Source organism: Andrographis paniculata, unplaced genomic scaffold (genome assembly GCF_009805555.1).
Source record: "Andrographis paniculata isolate CXL003 unplaced genomic scaffold, ASM980555v1 Contig58END, whole genome shotgun sequence".
Classification (NCBI taxonomy): domain Eukaryota; kingdom Viridiplantae; phylum Streptophyta; class Magnoliopsida; order Lamiales; family Acanthaceae; genus Andrographis; species Andrographis paniculata.
The window spans coordinates 1816838-1826447 of NW_026137593.1; the positions used below are offsets into that span (position 1 = coordinate 1816838).

General features: G+C 39.1%; 1 long non-coding RNA gene across 1 annotated transcript; it reads right to left on the reverse strand.

The window, feature by feature from the left end:
• Positions 1-1176: 1176 nt before the first annotated feature.
• Positions 1177-4474, reverse strand: LOC127257680 (uncharacterized). Its single transcript, XR_007840058.1, has 7 exons — positions 3850-4474; positions 2222-2742; positions 2075-2133; positions 1902-2007; positions 1686-1784; positions 1532-1601; positions 1177-1376 (listed from the first exon to the last, which is right to left on the reverse strand). It is a non-coding gene; the product is annotated as an uncharacterized LOC127257680 (long non-coding RNA).
• Positions 4475-9610: the final 5136 nt, after the last annotated feature.

Consider the following 9610-nt stretch of genomic DNA (forward strand, 5'->3'; position numbering starts at 1 on the left):
AATGTTATTTCTTATTTATGTTATTTTATTTTTTATTTTTTAAATTTTTGAAATTTTAGTTTTTATACTTCTGAATTTTTATTTTTTAAATTTTTTTTAAAACTATTTTTTTAGTCCTATTACTAGATTCTTTTATCATTTTAGTCTCGTAAGTGGACCTGTTGTAAACTAGTTTCGTCAGTGAAATTTTTTTGCAGTTTTAGTCTTCCAGTACCGGAAATGCCCGTGTGGCTCGCCGGAGGCCGTGTGTCTGCCGGGTGCTGCTGACCTGGCAGACATGTGGATTTTTATTATTTAATTATTGTTTTTAAAATTTAATTGCCTTTAAAAAAAAAAAAATTGGTCCAATTGAACAAAATTAGAAAATTCTTGCATATTCCAGCCCATTTTCCTTCTTGCGCGATTCATCACCCTTTTTTTTCCACCGTCGACTCCTCACACCGAAGAACACAGTGGGCCTTTTATCGCCGCGGCCGAATGAGCCCTGCCAAGCAGGTATTGTGGCCGTGCGATTCATCACCCCTTCTCTTCGTTGTCGACTCCTCACCCTTTCTTCTTTCTTCGTCATTTTCAATTTGTGTAAGTTTTTCAGTAGGTTTGCGGGAATTGTGATTGCTAAAATCGATTCAATTCATTTTATTTATAGGTTTTTTATTTGGGCATAATGTCATCGTCTTCAACTATGAATGCTTGCATCGAATGTCATTGTGGGCGAAAGAGTGTTATTCGGACTTTATGGACGAACAAAACTTCAGGTTGAAGATTTACTTCTTTCACCAAACTTCTAGTGAGTATGCAGATATATGTTTATATTTTGGATTAGAGTGTTGTTGGATGTATATGAATTTTGATGTGGCATTTGTTGTTTAAGCGATGTGTTGAAGCAGGTTGCGGATATTTTTCCTGGGAGGACCCTCCAACGTGTGCAAGGGCCAAAGCCGTCATTCTCGGGTTGTTGAAGAAACTAAATGAGACGGAAAATGAAATGACAACATTGAAGCTTCACAGTGAAAGGGTGAGGAAGAAGATTGTTGCCCTATCTTGCGTAAGATTACTTATGTGTGGGATGATTTTCAAAGTGTATATTGATTTGTAGAATTGTGGTGATGTAAGACAGAAGTTTATGTTGGCTTGATGGATTGTTATGGCGTAGGATATTTGGAAATGTAGGTTGATTTATAATTAAGTATTTAATGTAGGTGTTGCGATTTGTAGTTTGCAAGGCTTGATGAATTGTGATGGCGTATGATCCGTCTAATTTCCAATGCCCGAACACCAGCTGGCATATCGGATAGGGGGAGTATGACCTGCGTTGGTAGCTTCTTGGTTCCATTGTTGCATTGCTTGAACATCAAAGGTCCATATAGTGGAGTTCCCTGGCATTAAAATATTCAACACCATAAATCAAAAACACGCGAGGAATATAATTTTTAAGGGCTGTAATTTTTAATACTATGTAACTGCACAGTAATACCATCCACCGGATGAGACGATTCAGGTGTTAGTTCATCTATTTTGTCCTTACCCTTACCCTTTTGTTGTTGTTGTTCACGCATTTGTCGGGATTGAGGTGGCAATGGTATCTTTTCATGTTGCTTTTTCTATGGTGCATGATAAAAGAAACAAAAAAATCTGTTTACAATAGTGGTGCATAAAAAACCAACATTTCTTAACAGTCAACATACATGGGAGATCTGAATATCAATCAGATCAGAATCTATGGTATGCCTTTCCCGACGGTGTTGTCCTTGTCTAGGTGAAAGTGGAAGCAGACATGGGACATCCTGTGAGCATACACATATATATATATATAATATATATCTGGTTACTAGAGAGCGCAATACTTTTTCTACTATCCAAAAAAATCTAGCTGTAGCAAACTTTTGGCAATTGAAATAGACCGTGATGTTTGCATTGGAATGTCTCATAACGCAGACATGGTGACCTCCAATGAAACTGCATCTTCTTATAAGGTCTCACTGTTAGCTTTCAATCGCAACTACATGTCTAAATTTAATAAGTTAGTCCTTCATAATCCGTGTAAAACAATCAAGTGACTTAAACTAATGCTTACAATTCGCCTCGGGGGAATATATGTTGCACTTGGCTTTCGTCTACCTCGACGTGCCGAAGCTACGGTATGTCAACATCAATAGTACTTTAAGTACATAATTGTACTAATATTGGATCAAGACATAGATGAACATTTTTGTTGGCGTACCTGAGAAAGTCTTTCGAACGGTTCCTTTTAAGGACAATGAAGTGAGTTGTGCCCAACTCCATCACAATTCCCACGCGCAATGGATTTTTGAACTCTTTTTAGCCTATCTGTACCATCCTTGGTCACAAATTTTTTTCCTAGCCTCTCCGGCCTTTCTCTTTCGCAACTTCTTTGGTTTTTCCACCCCTTTTTTAACCGGCAGTGGCTTCAGTGGAACAAAGTCTGTTGACTCCCAAAATTTTTCAGAGTTGATTGCTTTAACTGAAAATGCGTACACCTTGTTATATGTCTTACCTGAATAAAACTGCTCCATATAGCTTACCACATCCTCGCCTTGGTTCCCAATTACCGAAATCGCATGATGACAAGGTATCCCACTTAATTGCCACCTTCTACACGAGCACGTACGAGCTGAAAGATCAACACACTGTTGTGTTCCATCGAAACAACTAGTCTGATAGTGTTTCATTTGCTTTTATAGGAATACAATCCTCAACCCTCGCCTTATTCCTTCGCAAGACCTTCATTATTCGAAAATAAACAAACAGAGAATAATGAACACAAAAGGCAAAGGGATTTAGAAGTTTCCCTCAAAGAACAACAAAAATTCTTCTTACAAAAAATAACAAGAAAAAACACACTGAAATGTCTTTTCTTTCAAGAGGAGCGGTTAGCTAAACAAGAACAAATATTACAAGACAAGACTCATAGAATTTCTCTTCTAACCAAATGTTAGAATCACATAAATACAAGTTTAGGAGATTTAATGCACAAATCGGACAAAAACTGAGATAATAATAGGCCACCAATAAGGATCAAGCAAGATTTACAAAAACAATTTGGACTAAAAGATTTTAACCGAAAAACAAAGACGATTTTGACAAACTTTTAACCAAACACAGATGGTTTTCAGTATCTAAATTATTTCTATCAAAAAATATAAAAGATTTTGAAAAATTTTTAGATTTTAACCAAACAAACAAAAATCTCAACAAAATAAGGTGAAGCAAAAAAAAAAATTACTCAAAACAGCCAAAATACAGTCGAACTCCACCAATATACACAATTCAGTAGTAGTTTTGTTTAAATAAACATATTAACAGCTTGACCAGTGCTATATTACCATGGATTGAAACACAATGGACCAATTTTGACACAAACTTAAAGGAGAAGAACCGAACTCACTGAAATAGGTTTGATTTAACTAGATCCTTTAGATTTTTACACGGATCTCTTAGGGATAAGTAGATCCTTCCAAAATCAAAAGCGAAAAATACGATTTCATAAAAGAAATACTCGATCGTGGCTCTGATACCAACTGTTATGAAATTTTAGGAATACAATTTTTCTTTAAAAAATAAAACAAAACACAATGAAAACCAAACTACTAAAGAATTTCATTCAACAAGCAAATACACCATGAGTTAACAAGGAAATTTGAGGCTCAGGCCCCCAAACCACTCGAAAAACATAATCACACAATATCAATAAAAATATACCCAAATCGCGACAAACACACAACCACCGATCCTAATACCTCTTCACAAACAAAAATAAAAAAACCCTCAAAATAGAAAGTAGGCAAGACAATACAAACTGTGAAGAAAAAAATACATCACATAATCTACCTCACTATTTCTCTCTTTATATACAACTCTCTCTCTCTCTCTCTCTAGCCTCACCATCTTCGTTGCCATATCTCTTCTATGGCGCCCATCTTCTCCTGTTATGTGGAGTTTTCTGTATGTTCTTCCCCCTTCTGAACGAATCGAACTGCAAGAGTTTTGGTGTCATCGGTTCTGGCTTTCAATTGTTTGTGTGACGTATAATTATTCACGTTTTGTATCTATTATCTTTGAAATTCTTCGATGACGGCTCAACGGATTTAGGCCAGTTGAAATCGACGAGAATTGGATTCTCCAACCTACTCAAGAAAGTATCCGAGCTTGGCCTTGCAATGAAAGTTAACGATTGTAACTATACGGGAAATTAAACTACTACATTGACATAATCAGAAGAAAGCAGCAAAAACAAAAAGGAATCGGATTACGAAACGGATAATTGATAAAATAACAGGAATTTAGGAACAAAAATATAAAAGCAAACAAGAAAGCAAAATAGATAAATTTGGATCGTGTGTATTTATTTTTTTGGATGGATCCCCCTTCTCATATCTTGGTTCCCCTTTAATTAGCATTTGATGAGACTTATCCATAATATCCCCACTTCCCCATTTTCTTTGCATCATTTTCTCCAATTTTTCATTTTTTGTTTAGGAAAGTTCTTTGATCACTCCCCCATTATCTTCCTTATCCATATTAAAAACTTGTCCTTATCCGTACATAAATTGGAGTTGGATTGAGGCTGTTTGGGTTGGCCCATCTACTCCTTCGAGCTGGGCCGCTAGTCACCTCCGGAGGCCCGAGAATATTTTGGAGTAACAAATGCCCCACATAAAAATATTTGGTCAAAACGTTTGTCGAATTATGAAGCCCAATATTTTTTGTTTGAGATTTGTAGCCGATATTCCACCAAACTTCTAGATAAGTCCGACATTTTGTGGTAATCCCATGCAAAGCAGCTCCAAGCTATCAATCATTGTTTTTGTTCTGGAGGTAACAATGAGCTGATCCGCAGCATTCGGGAGTAGCAACAAACTAATCTGCGTCATCCGGGGGGCCAAATCGTCATCAAGATTGATTTCTTCAACAGGATCCTGAGCCTCAAACGATAGATTAGCCTTCCAGATGGAAGAGGAAAGCTCTTTTCTATTTTGATCCTCTGAGCAAAGTGGCGGACATGAGGAATGTGTTCGCATCTCAAGAGTACGCACCGGGATAGATTCGGGTCCTCCGATGGCACTGTATGTCTCGTAAATCAGTCCCTCAAGGTCCCATATCACTTATTGATCCCTATTCATTATGAATAAATTGGCAAGCAGGCCGTGCATTGGCATCCATTAGGATTTTGAATCCTTTCATTGCATTCCATCCAAGTCTCTACGAACTCCTTAGGCAAGATGCCGATAGTATTTACATAGAAATCTTTTTCGTAGTGTAACGCTTGTTCCAAGTCCCGATCATTTGCGATGATTTCCAGACTTGCAAGTGATGTCTTATCGTCTTCCAATGCTTCAATGACCGGCTCGTTCTCCAAAATAGGTGCTTCTGGAACCTTTGGGGGAGCCTACTATTCCAAATCGCTTTTGCCCTCCGGGACAACCTGTTTCGGCCATCATTCCCATCGTCTTCTTCTCCGGGGGAGTAATTCTTCCGTTTTTGGCAGATCTCCATTTGCAACAATCTGCACACGACCTTTCTGAGGTTGTCCGTGTTGTTGCTTTTGTTCCTCCGAGATAAAATGGGCTGCCCGGAGCTGCCGCTGCTGCCTTCTCCGTTGAATCCTAATAAGATGTTGATTCCTCACTTTTCGATTTTTGGACCAGCTCCCGTCCTCCGGGGGCTGTTCAGGTTATTGCATGAGGTGAGGAGTTATCACCACCTGGTCAACCAAAGTTACTTGCCAAATCTAGCCCTTTTCTTTGAAACTAACTTCGGAGACGGTGTTATTGGGCGAAAGGCGATCCCATGCTGAGTTTCTTCGTGGAGGTTTGATGATCTCCCAAGCCGCTCTAGCACATTTCTCTTCAGGGCGGTTCGTCTAGGACTATGCCTAACACACGGGGCTGACTGTTTCCCTCGAGCCGGTCGGACACCAATAGCATTGATCGGAGCCGGGAATGGATCTGTTTAGATTTTCATCTCTGACATGTCCGGGCAGTCTAGATTCTTCTCTTGAATCTGGACCATGTGTGCTCCGTTTTCAAATTTATGATATCCGGCAGTATAGGCATCCCGGAGAAGTTGTTCCACCTTCACTGCTTTCCCGGTAAGCAGTTGAAGGTCGTTATACTCTTGGAGGGCCAACTTCTCTCGGAGCTGATGTGTCATGTTATCAATGGCTATATTGACCACTTGATTTTCAGGTATCCAGACTTGAGACCGCCCCTCTGCCTTGCGGAATCTTTCCCAAAACTGCTTCACCGGTTCATCATGCTTCTGTTATAGGTTGGTTAGATCCGCACCGTCACCTCCGGCAGTGGGTTATAAAAGCGCCCATGGAATATCCTTTCAAGATTTGCCCAAGTGTTTCACGAGTTTGGCGGCAAAGATGCGTACTACGTAAATTCCGGCCCTGTGAGAGTCAACAAAAATAATTAGAGTTTAAACCATTCGTTTGTCTCGAACTCTCCTCCATATTGTGCCGTAAACCGGCTGATATGCTCGATAGTAGACCGTGAATCTTCTCCCGAGAACAACGTGAAGTCTGGAACCCGTGCGTTCCGGGGTAGCAGATAGTCGATGACAACTTGATCCGGAAATGAACATTGATAATAGGGCCTAACGGGTAGCCAAATAGGGTTACCATACAACCTCCGAATTGCTTCTTCGATGGTTTGTGGATTAATAACCGGTTGTGGCGGAAGAGCAATCTCGGCGTGTCCTCCGGGCTGCCCCAGGCCTAGCTGAACATGGTGGAAGGGTTGCTCATACTCTTCGTTACCGATGACGAAGCTGCCCTCCATGGGCCTGGAGGTGGTGGTGCTGCCCCCAAGAATGTGTTTGAAGATGGAACGGATGCCCCCCAAGCAAGTCCAGAGGCTGATAGGGCGAACGGAGGTATTGAAGCCGTCATCAGCCATGCCCCCCAATGGTCGGTTGCTTCTTCTCCGAACAATAAGTTTCCTTGAGTGTTTATATCCGTGGGTGATGTAGGGGCGCCAATTCCGCCGAATAGAGGGTTGGCACACCATTGGGACATGGATTGTGCACATCTACCGCTTCTCGGATGTCCTTGTTATGGCGGCTGCCTTACGGTGGCCTGTCCCGAGGACCGCCAAGGTCCTTCGGCCATTGTCTCCTCCGAGAAGCCCCTGCCTCCATTTCCTTTGGCTAGTATGGTCATGTTGCCATACTGGAGTGACACCGGAGGTGATCAAGCCGTTCCCCCATGCGTTGCGCTTGTCGGAGGGTCATTTCTAGCAATTTCGGGGTTGTCCGCCGGTGGCTTGCCCTTGCGCGTTTCCTCGTCCCTCATCCGTGAGAACTCATCGTGGATGGTGGGCTTTAAGACATCCATAATGTACCGGGAAAGTTCCAACGCCGACCCATGGAGTGCCGCTTGGATCTCCTTCCGGATCTGGTCCTGTAAAATGCTAGTCGGAATCGTCACCATTCTTTCCACATCTTCCAGAGCTGTAGAGTACTCATCGTGTGTGATCTCTCCGGAAACATGTGACGCCGAATTTTTTCCGGCGACTCCTTTTTCTTTTGACATAGCGGTGTTGTCCGGAGATGGTAGTTTGCAATTCCTTAATTGCATGAGATACGGGACTCATCGGAGTCCCACCAGACGTGCCAATCTATTATCATTGAAATTCGTCAATGACGGCCCAACGGATTTAGGCTAATCAAAATCGACGAGAATTGGATTCCCCATCCTACCCAAGAAAGTATCCAGGCTTGGTCTCACAATGAAAGTTAACGATTGTAACTATACTGTAAATTAAACTACTAAATTGACAGAGTCGGAAGAAAGTAGCCTAAACAAAAAGGAATCGGATTATGAAATGGATAATTGAAAAAATAACATGAATTTAGAAACAAAAATAAGAAAAAAAAAACAAACAAGAAAGCAAAATAGATAAAGCTGGATTGTCTCATATCTTGGCTCCCCTTTAAATAGCATTTGATAAGTCTTATCCGTAATATCCTCACTTTTCCCATTCTTTTTGCATCATTTTCTCCAATTTCCTATTATTTATTTAGAAAATTTCTTTGATCACTCCCTCATTATCTCCCTCATTCATATTAAAAACTTGTCCTTATCCGTACATAAATTGGGATTGGATTGGGGCTGTTTGGGTCGGCCCATCTACTCCTCCGAGCTGGACTGCTAGTCACCTCCGGTGGCTCGAGAATATTTCGGAGTAACAGTATCATCTTTCCTACTTTCTATTTTGGGATTTTTATTATTTTTTTTGTTTGGTTTATAAAGAGGTATTAGGACCAATGGTTGTGTATTTATTGCGATTTTGGTATATTTATTTTGCTATTTTGTGATTTTGTGTAAGTTGAGTGCTTTGGGGGTCTTAGCCTCAAATGTCCTCGTTAACTCAAAGTGTCTTTGCTTATTGGATGAAATCATTTACTAGTTTGGTTTTTCATTGTATTTTGCTTGATTTCGTAAAGAAAATTTGTTTTTCGATCCTAAAATTTCATAATAATATATAAATTAACAGTATATGTAATTGTATATTTATAATTTATGTATAAATTAAAGAGTATTTTGGTATTAGTATGTGACAATTTTTATAGTAATAGGAAATAAATACTTTTGAGCATAATGGACAAAAATGATAAAAAAAAAAAAGAGGTACTTTAAATTGGAATAAAGTGAATATTATTTTCCATGTTTTATTATACAAAGTGAATAAATCAATTTTAATAATAAGTGTTAGATTTACATTTAATATAAATATATAATACTATATATTTAATTCAAAGGATATTTATGATATATTAAATATGTCTTTTCACTCAGCATTTTTAGATGGATTGATTTTTGGGGTGTGATATAAAGAATTGTGTCAAAAATATAAAACAAGTATATTATTTAAAGTTGAATATTTGACTTTTTTATTTTCTATAATGAGTATTTGAAATTTTTTTGACTTTACAACTTTCTATACTTTGTATTTGAAGTTTTTTTTTTTCCTACTTATGTAAAATATATTTTATATTTATTATTATTATTTTTAGAGAATCGCAATTAAAAAATAATGCTGGAGAACATGAGCTTAATTTAATTATTAAAAAAATGAGAGAACATGGGCTTAATTTAATTATTAAACTTTTGGCCAGAACATTTACCCGATTGTTTACTAAACCGGAAACAACATCTTCGAGTCTTCGATGGATAACATGGCAGCAAGGAAGACATGCGGATTATTTCCTACACACGGATGGAAGTTCAAGAAGGAATTAGCATATTTTGAGTTATAGCGCAGTCATCAGGAACCAGAATGGTGAGTGGGTCAGTGGAGTTTCTGGCTCTACTGGGGGTTCGTCAATTCTCATGACACAACTTCTTGCCTTGTGGCATGGACTGAGACTCACACAGGAGCTAGGCATTGCTACACTAGTTGCTTATTCTTACTCTGCGATTTCTATCAAATTGATCCAGCAAGAGCGTGCTCAAACTCATCCCCTTGCTTCGATTATTTGTGGTATTCGTCAACTCCTCTTTAATCAAAATGATTATCGGCTTTATCACATTCACCGGGAGGGAAATTATGTTGCGGGCATTCTTGCTAAATTATGAAGTATA